This window comes from Lytechinus pictus, chromosome 8 (genome assembly GCF_037042905.1).
Source record: "Lytechinus pictus isolate F3 Inbred chromosome 8, Lp3.0, whole genome shotgun sequence".
In the NCBI taxonomy this organism is placed as follows: domain Eukaryota; kingdom Metazoa; phylum Echinodermata; class Echinoidea; order Temnopleuroida; family Toxopneustidae; genus Lytechinus; species Lytechinus pictus.
Genome location: NC_087252.1, coordinates 37,667,105 through 37,680,945, shown reverse-complemented (window position 1 = coordinate 37,680,945; position 13,841 = coordinate 37,667,105).

The window sequence follows — 13,841 nt, the reverse complement described above, 5'->3', positions numbered from 1 at the left end:
TGGTTTTTTTAAGGCGGCATTTCCATCACGCTTTCTTGGAACCACAGATATTCGACGGCTCATGCAGCCCAAGTCTGTTCATTGTTGGGCCCCTCGACTTCAGATCAGTAAGTATTGCCATGCTCAAATGGAGGTAAGAAATTAATCTGAATGAAAATAAAAATATGAAAACAAAAGAAAATTAAAATGATAATGAATTAAATTAGATCTAGGCCATTCATTTTTAAAATAATAAAAAATTTAAGTTTGATTAGGCCAAAAGAAATCATGTTACATGAATTTTCAACAGAATATAATCATCAAATAATAAATCAAGACTAAAGTAAATTACCTAAAGTAAAGGCTAAAATTAGGTTCGAGAAGATTCAGAAAGTTGTTGCGTCATTTGCCATTTTTTTTCAATATTTTATTCAATCAAAATGAATGTGTGTCAGTGCGGGATGTATTTCTGATTTCTACATTTGTGTCTGGTTTTCAATTCCTAATTTATAAAAAAGAAAAAGTTTTTTTAAATCAAAGAAATACCAGACATATCACGGTAGACGGTCTGCTACACAAATTCCAATGCGCAGGACTACACACCGCGGGCAACCATAAACCCTAGCAGCCGCCATAAATTAGCCCGCGAAACGCGTCGCCAAACTTCCCACGAAAATCCCACGAAACAAATAGCAAGGGCGTTTAACATTCGTCCGTGGCAAATGGTGGCAAGAAATGCTGCCATGAATGAGGTAAGAAATGAAAGCTTACGACTTCAATTTTCGAGTAGCATATGTATTTTTAGCGTAATATGTCTGATAATTCCATGAAAATAACATATAATGATGATTTGATGCATAAACTGTACTTACAGACTGTTTTAGTGCAATTTTTGTTCCGATCTCGACCCTCCGTCGCAAGAGCTTACCGTGCAGTATAGCTGAATGCATTGGGAAGATGATGTCATCGTTTTCATTCCCATTGATATACGTTTACCATCCTAGACAGGAGACTCAAGTAGGGCTTGCCGTTATTGCTCGCACCGGCTCCCGAAGCAGCTTGTCGCCATTTTCGTACGCGAAAATGATGACGCGAAAATCGCGCCCTCTCGCGCTAGAGTAGCGTACCTAACTAAATTACTATTATAGCGCCACCAACGACCTTCCTTTTATTTCCGTCGAAGAGACATGCGAAGCCACTTTCAAGGCCAAGGTCAGCAATTTAGTTCTTTTCTATGTGCTTTTTATATTAAAAAATTGAATGTTTTTCACCCGAAAAAGCCCTGGTGAGTAGCGGAATGAGTTCCGGCTCACATTATCTATCATGATTATTTGCGTTATGAAGCGATGTTAACCGACAACTAAAAAATCCACTGCGTAGACACGTTCGTAGTGCGAGGTTAGTATAGTATAGTATAGTGTAGTGTACTATAAAACCTCGCAATACGAGTGGGCAAGACTCCCAACTCCGAGTGCAAGTCAGAGACAATATATACGCCGGATTGGATGAGCAGCAGCGATAGACACACACCAACTGAAATATATGGGACCAAAGAGAAAATCAATGACAGGGCAGATCAACGTATTCCTTACCTCGATTCTTGCAAAGTTTATTTGGATTTCTGATTTAATGAAGCCTCCACATGTGAGAAAGTCTTCGGCTTCAATTGAGATTGCCAGACAGGCAATTATAGCAAAAACAAGGGGGGTTAATTGGGTAAGTAAGTTCATGATTTATCGAGCTCCGCTACCCACGCCAGCAGAAATTGGGGAGACAAATCCTCGTTTCGGATCATCAGTAGAGGGCGTTAATATGCACCCCGTGGTGCCGTGGCCGAGTGGTCTAAGGCGCCTGGCTATAATATGGAAAGTCCGGGGTTCGATCCCCGGCCGCAGCACCTATGCCCGTGAGCAAAGCAATTAATCTATACACAACAAAAAAAGTAAGTCCCCCTTGAACATACATCAATAATATCCGAACCAATGCGAGTTTATAATATATTTTTACATGAGCGTGTAGGTAATTTTATAAGCTACCCTCTGAGTAAATGTTATGGACGTATTTTGCGTCATGCTTCAGTGAGCACCGTCAGAAGGCAAAAATGTCACTTTTCAAAAGTCACAAGCCAAAAATCATGACTTTGATTCCATTTTATTGGAACTGATTCCACATTCTCATCATGACAAATAGTCAAAAAGCTTGTAAAAGGCACTTTCTAAATGACGATACATTTTTTTGGCCAAGTTTCACGGTTGAATAAACGGTTACAGCCCGATAGACCGCGGGTCCGATAGTCCGCGGGTCCGATAGACCGCGGGTCCGATAGACCGCGGGTCCGATAGACCGCGGGTCCGATAGTCCGCGGGTCCGATAGACCGCGGGTCCGATAGACCGCGGGTCCGATAGTCCGCGGTGTGTGTAAAATTATGATCAGGATATAGTGAGATCCAATGCCATCAAGAGGTCAAAAGGCCAATGATACGAGTCCATGGGGTTCTATAACGATGACCCAAAGGACAATCGCCCCCTGACATGTACATCAAGGAAAATATTATCCCCATATTTTTATCGTCAGGGACTGTTACCCCCCCCCCCCGGAAATTTACCCTCTAGACGCCATACGGAGCCTCTAAAATGCCATCGACTTGACGACATGGCGAGATACTTTATCTTGCCATGTCGACTAAATAAGCTTATTATGTCCGCATGGCGCGATACGTTATCCTGCCAAGTCAGTCGACTTAAATATGTTACATGTCAACATAGCGATATATCGGGATTCTCGCCGGGACTTGTACACTTCATATCTCGCCATGTGGACATATCGACTTGACAAGATAGAATATATCGCTATGTCGAAATAATAAGCGTATTAATTACTTAGGCGGCGGAAGCGGGGGGGGGGGGAGGGACCTTTCCCCAAAAAATTTGAGGTGGGGTACGGTCCCCCCTAGATTTTTAGTTGAGAACCTTTTTTTTTGCTTGTCAATTTGTTTTCTACGTCCCCCCCCCCTAAATTTAGGTGGACCCCTCCCCTAAAATCTTTTTGTCCCCCCTAATTTTGGTTGATAACCTTTTTTTCTTGTCAAAAAATTGTGATGGTCCTTCCTATAAATTTTGGTTGATTTGCTTGTCAAATTTTTTACCTGTGTCCATCCCAAAATTTCAGGTGGACCCCCCTAGATTGTTTTGCCTTCTGCCGCCAATGTTTAATTAAGACATGGCAAGATAAAGTACCATGCCATGTCGTCACGTTGATGGCATTTTCAAGGCTCCGTACTAGGGGTAATTATCCGGGGTAATTGTCTGGAGGGTAAATTTCCGGGGGGGGGGGGGGTATTAGTCCCCGGCGGTAAAAATATGGGGATAATATTTTCCTTGTAGTAGTTGTCAGGCGGTGATTGCCCTAATTGGGTTATTGTTATCGAACCCAGGCGCGGATCCAGGATTTCGTGGGGAGGGAGGGGGGTGGGGCAAATTTGACCTGATTTTTGGCGCCCATATGTGTACTTTTCGAAAAATGGCGCCCACTCCCTCCCGGCCAGGCTAACTTAAGTGCCTAAAATGGATTTTGAATTATCTTATAATCACATTAAAAAAAAACACCAAAGACCACTTTTTCATGTGTTCTTGAAAAAAAAATCCGTGAATATATAATGTAATATCAATGGGAGCGCGAAGCACGAGCGATTTTTTTTTTTTTTTTTTTTTTTTTTTTGGGGGGGGGGTTCAATTTGGTTTAACTCCTAACCAGAGTAGGCCCTACTATAATATTGTGTGAATGGGAGCTGTAGTTTCTGTACTGTTGTGTTAGAATAACCTTCAATAATATTAATGATAACCTCTTGTGAATAATCTCGACGCAATCGACTAATTCTCCTCATCAGTGGCGTATTTATTCAGCATGGGTGCACAGGGGGGGGGGGGGTGGCGAGGGCACCAAGTTAAAAAAAAAAAATGAAATGGGGGGGGGGGGTAGACGTCAAAGAAAATCTGAGATTTCATTCTTAAAAACAAATCGAGGTATCTCACAAGGCCTAAATAAATAATAAGAACGCGAAGCGCGATCTGTTTTTTTTTATATAGATTTTTCATGTATTATATCCTGAAAGCCTAAGTCAGGGGCGGACCCAGCTTCCGCCAAAAGGGTGTGGGGCCATTTTTTCACCCATATTTTCCCCGATCGGCCGCTCAAAGTTTATTTTTTATTTGTTTCTTTGAAGGGGTTGTCCCAGTGCCGTAATGAGCCAACAATTTCGAGGGGGCTCGATATGGTGTATCGCATAAAATTAATAAGAAGTTGCCAGTGAGCGAAGCGAGCAAGCAAATATGCTAACATTTTTATTACAAAAATACAAGGTTGTGATAGATTTTGACATAATATTTGGAAAATAATATTATATTTCATCCTAATCCCTTTCCCTTTCTCTCTATTTTTTCTTAGTCTTGATTCTCTTTTTTTTTTTTTTTTTTTTTTTTTTTTTGGGGGGGGGGGGGCAAAACGGCCATGCCCTAACAGTCATTTCCTAGCTTTACTTTATAAGCAACATAAATGTGTAATAATCTCTTAAGCCCTATCTAATCTAAAAATGAAATTTCATGTATTTTTGTCCTGAAAATTGAACATTTTGGGCAATGTTTGTGAACCTGAACAGGACGTGTATGTAACTAGATAATTACCACGAGCGCGAAGCGCGAGCAGAAATGTTAAATATTCATTCTGGCCTGGTCGAAAAGGGACCTGTTAAGGATGTTTTGCAGTTAGCCATTAAGACGATACATATTTCAACGATTAAATAATGCGAGCGCGAAGAGCGAGCTGAACATTTTTGATATTCCAACCTAAAAAGATGAAATTTCAAATCCCCCAATGGGACATTCGATTCATGTTTGTCAATCATGAAAAAGGATGGGTAATTTTTGGTATCTTCCTACAATAATAATGCGAGCGCAAAGCGCGAGCAGAAAATTTTTGATATTCTGATTCGAAACTGGATAATTTTAGCACGTTTTGAATAAGATCAAGCTTTGTATCTCAAAAACATGCGTGCGCGTGTTTTAGAGTTAGACATAATCCTAGCAATCAGGCTGAATACATTTCATTTTTTTTTCATAAAAATCAATAATGCGAGTGCAGAGCCCGAGCTGAAAATAATATTTGAAATTCCGATATGAAAAGGGTCAATTTAAGCACTGTTTACAGCACTGTGTATATAGGGAAATTTGATAACACTATACAAATAATGCGAGCGCGAAGCGCGATCTGATATTTTATTATTTATTTGACCTAGGATCGAGACATTTTAGGCCTAAGGACATTTTGTCATCATATAAGAATGAGAACTATCTTCTATTTCTTTTCCTAAAACTTGTTGATATTTATTTCTGAAAAAGGGACAATTCAGTTATTATGAATTCATACCAATTTTATTTCATATTTATTAATCTGCTAAGCCTAATGAGTGTGTGAAATTTGCTGACAGTGCATGAGGCCTGAAAACTGGATATTTTAAGTATTTTTGTAATCATGAATAGGATTCATTGGTTGATACATTTTTAGCAAATAATGCGAGCGCAAATTGCGATCCGGATTTTTTTAATTGGGGGATTTAAGTAGTTTGTTATAGAATTAATATATAGGTATACATAACTCACCAATCAAAATACAAGCGCACAGCGCTAGCTCATAGGCCTTTATTATTATTTTTTTACAATCGAGACACCTGAAAAGGTATATTTAGAGAATCTTATATGAAATATAAAAAGACAATAGGTAGGCCTACTTGGCAAATAGTGCGAGCGCACAAAATGTTGCAAATTTTTATTCAAACCATAAAACGGACATTTTCCAGAGCACTTAAAAACATAAATTGGTAAATAAAACAAAATAATTAAAGATCGATGTCCGAGCTGAATTATGTTTTGTATATTGATATCAAAACTTGATATTTTAAACTACATATCAACCTATTGAGCAAGATATGTATTTTCATCGAACAGGCAATGCGAGCGCGATGCGCGAGCGAAACTTTAATATAGTGACTTTAAATATTTTTATAAATTGTTTTCCAAGTCTTCTCCTGACTTTATTTTATTCGCTCGTCTTCCTCCTTTTATGTTTCGTCTTCTTTTTCTTCTTTCTTTCCCCCTTTTTTTCTTTCCCCGTTTTTCACAATTTATTTGCTCTGTCAATAGGGGGGAGGTTGCCCTCGGGCCGTCTCGATCTGCCTATGTTAGTAGTTGTTATGATGAACACGATGCATATCTATTAAGAAATTAATGCGACCGCGAAGCGCTAGCTGAAAACTTTTATAATGATGAAATGAAAAATTCATTTTCAGTTGTCAGGTTAGAATATCAAATATTTTCAGCTTGTGCTTCTCGTTCGCATAAAAAAACTGTAAGGTCGGGATGCGTATATAACTAAACAATGTATTGATGCCAGCGCGAAGCGCGAGCTCAATTTTTTATATACTGACTTAAGAAGGACTAAGGTATAATTCCTATTCTAATTGCTTGTCCTTTTTCTGTTTCTTACCCCTTTTTTTGCGCCACCATGGGGGGGGGGGGGGCAAAATCTTTGCCCCCTGGATCGGCCTATGTATGTTGACTTGAAAAACAGTAACACTTACATGTGGGATTGAAGCAGAGGATGCATACCTCATTAATCAAATATTGCGAGCGCCTAGCGCGAGCTGAATTTGATAATAACCTTTTTTTGTGACCATGAACAGGGTATCTATCTCGCTAAACAGACTTAAAACTCGAAAACATTGTTTTTTTGTTATCGTAAAAACGGGATATTTCAATTCAGCCGCATTAATTTAAGTTTTTGGGGCAGGACATATATTTTACTATATACAGGCAATACGAGCAATGTTGCGCCCCCGGTCGAAAATGAATTTGCATGAAACCCTCTAAGTTCAAGGTCAATATGGCGCCCTCGGTTGAACATAAACTTGGCGCCCCCATGTAAAATATAACTTTGCCCTCCCTCCCCCTCTCTGAAACATGTATTTGTCGCATTATGGTCAAAATTCAAATTAGCGCTCCCCTAGTTCGAACATCAATTTGGTGCCCTGCTAGATCGAACATCAATTCAGCGCCCCATAGTTCGAACGTCATTTTGGCGCCATCAAATCGACGTCCAGGTCAACATCTCCCTCTTCCGTTTCCCATCTCCTTTTCTTTCTTTTTTCTTTCTCTTATCCTCATTCCCCTTCCTTCCTTTCTCTCTTTCTTTCCCCCTCGTCTTTTCCCCTTTTCTTCTCTTTTCCCCATCTTTTCTTTCCTCCTTTTCTTCTCTTTTTCTGTCTTTTCTTTTCCCCTTTTCCTTTCTCTTTTCTCCTTTCTTCCCCCCTTACTCTCTCTTTTTTTCTTCTTCTCTTTTCCTCTCTCTCTCTTTTCTTATCTTTCTTCCCATCTTCCTCTCTCTTTAAATATTATTCTCTTCCTTCCTCTTTTTCTTCTTCTTTTCCCCCTTTTCCTTACTCTTTTCTTTTCTTTTCTTTTCTTTTTTTTCCCTCTTCCACTTTTTTCTCTTTCCCCCTTTACTTCGCCCTTTTTCTTTTTATTTCCTTTCCCCCTTTTTTCTCTTTTAGTCTTTTTTTCTTCTCTCCCTCCCCTTCCTCCCTCTCTCTCTTTCTTCTCTTCTTTTCCCCTCTTCCTCTCTCTCTCTCTTTTTTCTTATCTTTCTTCCCATATTCCTCTCTATTTGAATATTCTTCTCTTCCTTCCTTTTTTCCCTTCTTTTTCCTCCTTTTCCTTTCTCCTTTCTTTTCTTCTCTTCCTTTTCCCTCCTCTTTTTTTCCTCTTCTTTCCCCTTTTCTTCTCCCTTTTTTTCTTTGTCTTTCCTTTCCCCCTTTTCTTCTCTTTTTTTCTTCTCTTCCTTTCTCCTTCTTACTCTCTTTTCTATTCTCTCCCTTTTCCCCTCTTCCCCCTCTTTTATGAGCTGGGGGGGGGGGGGGGGGGTGAGGTAGTTCCCCCTCGGCCCCCATGGATCCGAACCTGTTAGAACCCCATGGCCTCGTATCATTTGACCTTTGGACCTCTCGATGACATTTGATATATCTGATCATAATTTTACACACACTGCGGACTATCGGACCCGCGGTCTATCGGACCCGCGGTCTATCGGACCCGCGGTCTATCGGACCCGCGGTCTAACGGACCCGCGGTCTATCGGACCCGCGGTCTATCGGGATGTCCCCGAATAAACACAAGTCCAAATTTGCTATAATTGGATTTTTTTACACATTTTCATCAATAAAAATGATAGAATATGATGACATTTATTTTTGGGAAGAGTATCTTCAACGATATTCATCGTTTCACGGTTCAATGAACATTTATTGAAAACAAAAAATACGATTTTCAAATATCATAGGTAAGTATTGTTTCATTTTGGTAACTGAAACTGATCTTTTATCAACGTTTACGTTATGTTCATGACCAATTAACATGCTTCAATGATTCAAAGGCGTTTAATTAAACATTCAAGCTTGAATGAACATGTGGAATGTGATTAGCTCTTTTTTACGTTATTGGAAAAAATGCAATTTGATACTATGGATATCTGTCACAAACCTCCTTGCATGGTTCATTTGATTTGATTTTTATGAAAATCCCGATCGTTAATGCATCAGTGAGCACACAATATTCGAAAATTATGCAAATGTGAAGAAAGTGCAAGGCCTTGGCCCCACTCTGTGCCGTATCGAATTGTTATTTTGGTGTGCGTGCCTTTTGGATAGTGTTACTCTGAAGCCATGTGCGAAGTTTCATGAAATAACTGTTGGCAGAAGTAACAAAAACCGTCCATGAAACAAACCTCTTATTTCATATTTGTTAAATTTTGACTTCCTCTCTCATAGACTTGTGTACATTATGGGTGCATATGTTTTAGAATAAGTAACCCCTTATTCAATATGGTGGAACTTTTTTTAAAAGCTGTCTTTAGCAATGTCATTTGGCAGTAATGTTTATCAGCCTATGGGGAGAATTCTGTGCAAAAATGAAATCGATTTTTTATTTACGGATGAGTGAGCACGCATCAAAGTGGGAAAATTGATATTTCCAATGTCACAGACTCATTTTAAAGGGTAATAAGGTGAATATTGGGGGCAAATTCGGTTTCAAATGTGACTTTAATTGCTGTTGTTTTTATCATCCATCATTTCTATCACCACACACTTTCCGAACTTTTAACATTTTCATGGTTGAGCGAGCACATTCGAAAAATTAGGAATGAATACTCTTTATACTGCATAAATGTATTCTTTTCCTAACAATTTCTCATGATCAGTTTAATTTACGGACAAATCGGTGGTGGATCCAGAATTTAAAAATGGGGGAGGGGCCTATAATCGGGGGAGCAACCAACATTTTCAAATTCTAATATGACCGAACAAATTGTAGAGGATAGATACTACAAAAAAACCCTATGATGATACGTCAAAATACAGGGGTCGTGGAACGGTTTTCAAAGTGTGGGGGAGGGGTTGAGACAAAAGTGGGGGGGGGGGGGCTGACCATGCAAAAAATCACAATCGTATGGTCATTTTTACATTTTTGTACATGCTTTTGGAAAAAAAAGTGGGCCCCCCCCACCCCGCTTCCGCTGCCCCTGCAATATTGTGCTCACTCAACCATGAACATACAATATCAAAATTGTGTGTGGAGTGGCTAAATGATGGATAGTAAAACAGCATAACACCATAAAATTCACCTAAAAACAACTTTTGCCCAACTTTGTATTTGCACAATCTGAAAAACGACTCTTGTGACTTTCAAAAATGGTCATTTTTAATTCAATCTTTAATTACTCATGCATGACTCAACCGATCAATCTCATTTTTCACCAGGAGTTGTTTAATGAGTGTAGAAAACTACGTACGAAATATCATATCTCACAATAACTCCGTTCAAAAGTTACAGCAATTTGATTAAGGGGAGACTTACTTTTTTTGTTGTGTATACATTGCTCTTTTATCCTGCTTTCAAATAAATGGAAATGCTATATGCATTATTGGTAACTAGGTGTGCACTTGTTTAAAAAAAAATCAGATATTTATATTTATTAATATAGTAAAATTTACAAAGCAAAATGCTGAAAATTTCATCAAAATTTGGATAACAAATAACGAAGTTAATGAATTTTAATGAATTTCAATGATTTGCATAGTTCAGGTGAAATAGTTCTTGGCAATTCTTTATGAATATTCATTAGATGGGCTGATGATATCACATCCCCACTTTCCTTTTTCTTATGTTATTGAAATCATTTAATTGTTTCATTTTTTTCATAAATGTGTTAAGGATAATTATGTCTCCATTATGATAAAATAAGTTGCAGCAAGAAATATCTAATGAACTTAATCGGTTTTCAATCCAATTGTTTTAGTTCTTGGTAGAACATTTTCGAATAAACCTTATTTCATAATTATACTAAAATACAAAAGAACAAATCGAGATATGACTTCATCAGCCCATCCCTATACCTGGCTGGTTTATTTCATTATATTGATCTCAACAACAAAGATTTCTTTTTACTTCAATATAGATTTGATGAAAAAATATCCATAACAGTGCTCTTCAAGTCGAATTAATGTTATCTGCTTCATTCTTGCCACTGATTTCCAAACCAACTCGTGTTGCTAATTCGTCTGAGCACTGCGTTAATAGATGATATATTTTCTAACGTCGTCCTCACTCTGATTCTTACAATGTTCCCTCGGAAATATCCGACCATTTCCCCCATCTTAGCCCATTATCCACTTGCTCAATCGTTAAGCAATAACAACAACAACAACAACAACCCCAGTTCAAGTAAACGCAAAGTTATTGCAAATAATTTAGCTCGCCTAGGAGTCAATTTAGAAAATATTGATTATAAATTACCCTGGATTTCAAATTTTATATCAAGATCAATAAATCAGAAGAATAATCTTTACTACAAAACAAAAGGTACCGAACAGTCAAAACGGAAATATACACTTTATAAAATCATGCTAATTCGCTTCGAAAAGAAAAATCATTTTATTAATCGTTTGCAAATCTTTAAAAATGACATGCAAAATACATGGAAGGTGATTAAACAAGCAATGAACTTGGTAAATAATAGATCGGAAGTTAATGAGATTAAATTTAACAAGTTAGTCGTAGTCGAGGATCCAAAAGACATTGTAAGTATTTTCATTACTTGTTTTTCTCTGACGGGTGACAATCTTACTAAAATGAATCCTCCGGCAAATAGAGATTTTACAGATTTTTTAGGCTATCAAAATCCAAATTATATCTTCTTTATACCAACAAATAAACGTGAAATTAGTAACATCATGAGCGCGAGCTGAAAATATTTGATATTCTGATCTGAAAAAGGGTGAATTTAAGCACTATTTGAAGCACTGAATAGGAAAATTCTTAGGCATGGTGGGGGTCCTACAAAACGTCTTTCATTTACATATGCATTTCTGTCATTCATCATACCTACCAGATTTTCAGGGGGTGCTGCTTATGGAAAATAACACACGCAGCACCCCCAGCACCGGCCCGCTTCCCAGGGCCATGTATGCTTTTTGTTGGAATTCCTTAAGAGGGTAGGTTTTGGTTACACTTCGTAATTCCGAAGGTTCGTAATTCCGATACACGTAAATTGCCTATACCTCGATGTTCGTTAATCCGAAAACGTAAAAGGGTTCGTTAATCCGAACATTTGTGGCGTGATTCCGAAGGTTCGATAATCCGAAAACGAAATAAGGTTCGATGTTCCGAAGGTTCGTTAGTCCGAAAACGAAATAAGGTCCGTTATTCATTTCGTTTTCGGACTAACGAACGTTCGGAATTACGAACCTCATTTCGTTTTCGGACTAACGAACCTTCGGAATTACGAACCTTCGGAAATACGAACCTTCGGAATAACGAAACTTCGGAATATCCGAACCTTCGGAATAACGAAGCTTCGGAATTACGAATGTATGCGGTATATACGTATCTCACTAATAATAATGGGAGCTCGAAATTCTTTGACATACAACACCTTTTTTCAATGAAAAACATGTGTATCCAGCTGAAACACTAGCGTAATGAAAAATCTAAATTCGCACAGAACAATTTAAGCATATTGACTTGAAAATTTAAGCCCCGTTTTCAAGATTGAGCAGATTATTATTTCCTTCAACCGGCAATATGAGCTCGAAGCGCGAGCATAATTTCAAATTTTCCATTTTAATGTAATGACCTGAAAGTTTTCTGATTTACCATTTTCTCCTCCCCTTATTCATTCACTTTTCTCTCTCTCTCTATCTTCTGTTCTTTCTTCTTTTCTCCCCTCTTCCTCCTTTTTACTGCCTTTTTCTTTATCTTTCCTCCCCCCGCTCTTTTTGCGCAACCAATAGGGGGGGGGGGGCGCTTCGGTCCCCTGGATCCGCCTATGTATATTACCAACCACTGACGATATTAAAGGAAACCAAAACAAATGAAGATAAACAATCCTATTGGAAAGAGTAAAATGAGACTGAGGAACAATTTAAAACAAGTTTCATCAAAATCGGATAAGAAATAAGCAATAATTATGGACGTTTAAAAAGTGTTGCTGTACTTTTTCTCAAATCGGCAACCATGCTTCAGAATCACAGATTTTGTGGACAGCACTCCAATTGTTTAGTACACAAATTTTCAAATATTCCCCATTAACTTTCAATTGCATCTCGCCTCCTTCTGTGTATAACATGGCGAAATATAATTTATACCGCATATGTCAAGGTCAGGAGGAGATATTGTGAAATATCTAAAATAAAGGCGAAAATCTTAAAAATTTGTGTACAAAACAAATGGGGAGTTGTCCAAGATCGGCCATTTTGAAGCCCGTTTGCCAATTTGAGGATCATCATAGAAAGTACAACAAGACTTTTCAAACTCTCATAACTTGCTTATTCTATAACCGATTTTGAGGAAACAAGTTTTAGATTGCTCCTCTCATTTTATTCTTTCTGATAAGATGGATTCTATCCTTGTATTTTGGTTTCCTTTGAAGGGACAAGAAAGTCCCGTGACACATATGGCATTACACACAAAATGTAGCAAGAAAATGAACTGTCAATTAAATATTCCTACTTAGGGGCAAGATTGTCAGTTTTTAAATGACTATTCTTCTTTCCAATTGGCTTTCAATGAAAGTGGACAATAGAAACTTTTTTAATGAAATGGTGCCACGAGTTAGTATAGAAATACACGAGGAATTAAACGCACTCCCACGCGCACTCACATCCCTATACCAAAACACCTTAGCCTAATTTGGTTGTAAGCTTATAATTCTTTTCCTCTCCTGATCACACTTCCCCTCCTTCTCCCTTTCTCTCTCGCCATGCACCCCTCTCTCCATTCTCAGTACTCTTAATGAATGTTTCGCAATTTTCTTTGAAGCTCCCCCCCGGGGGGGGGGGCGGGGCAGTCAAATATGTTGCTGTACACATGCGTGACCCCCCAAAAAATGCGTTTAAAGGGGTGTTTTTTCAGTTTTGGACGCAGGCAGCGCATGCACTCGTTAAGGGTATCAAAACACAAATTTTCAAGGAAAAGGGTGGTTTTGAAAGACTGGTCAATGCTGGCCACGCATGTGTACCATATTTGACTGCCCCCAGCCCCCGGGGGAAGCTCCTTCACGATCAATGACTTTCTCTGCCTTAAAGAAAATGATAATCAGCTTTTACACCTTAAATAAGCTATTATTAAAAATGATCTGATTTATTATTTCCATGCATTATTTGATCAAAGTTTGGTTATATAAATAAGTCACTTTCTGTACAATTTCTCAGTCACAACAATTTTTTTGCACAAATTGATTACGAAACATACAGAACTGC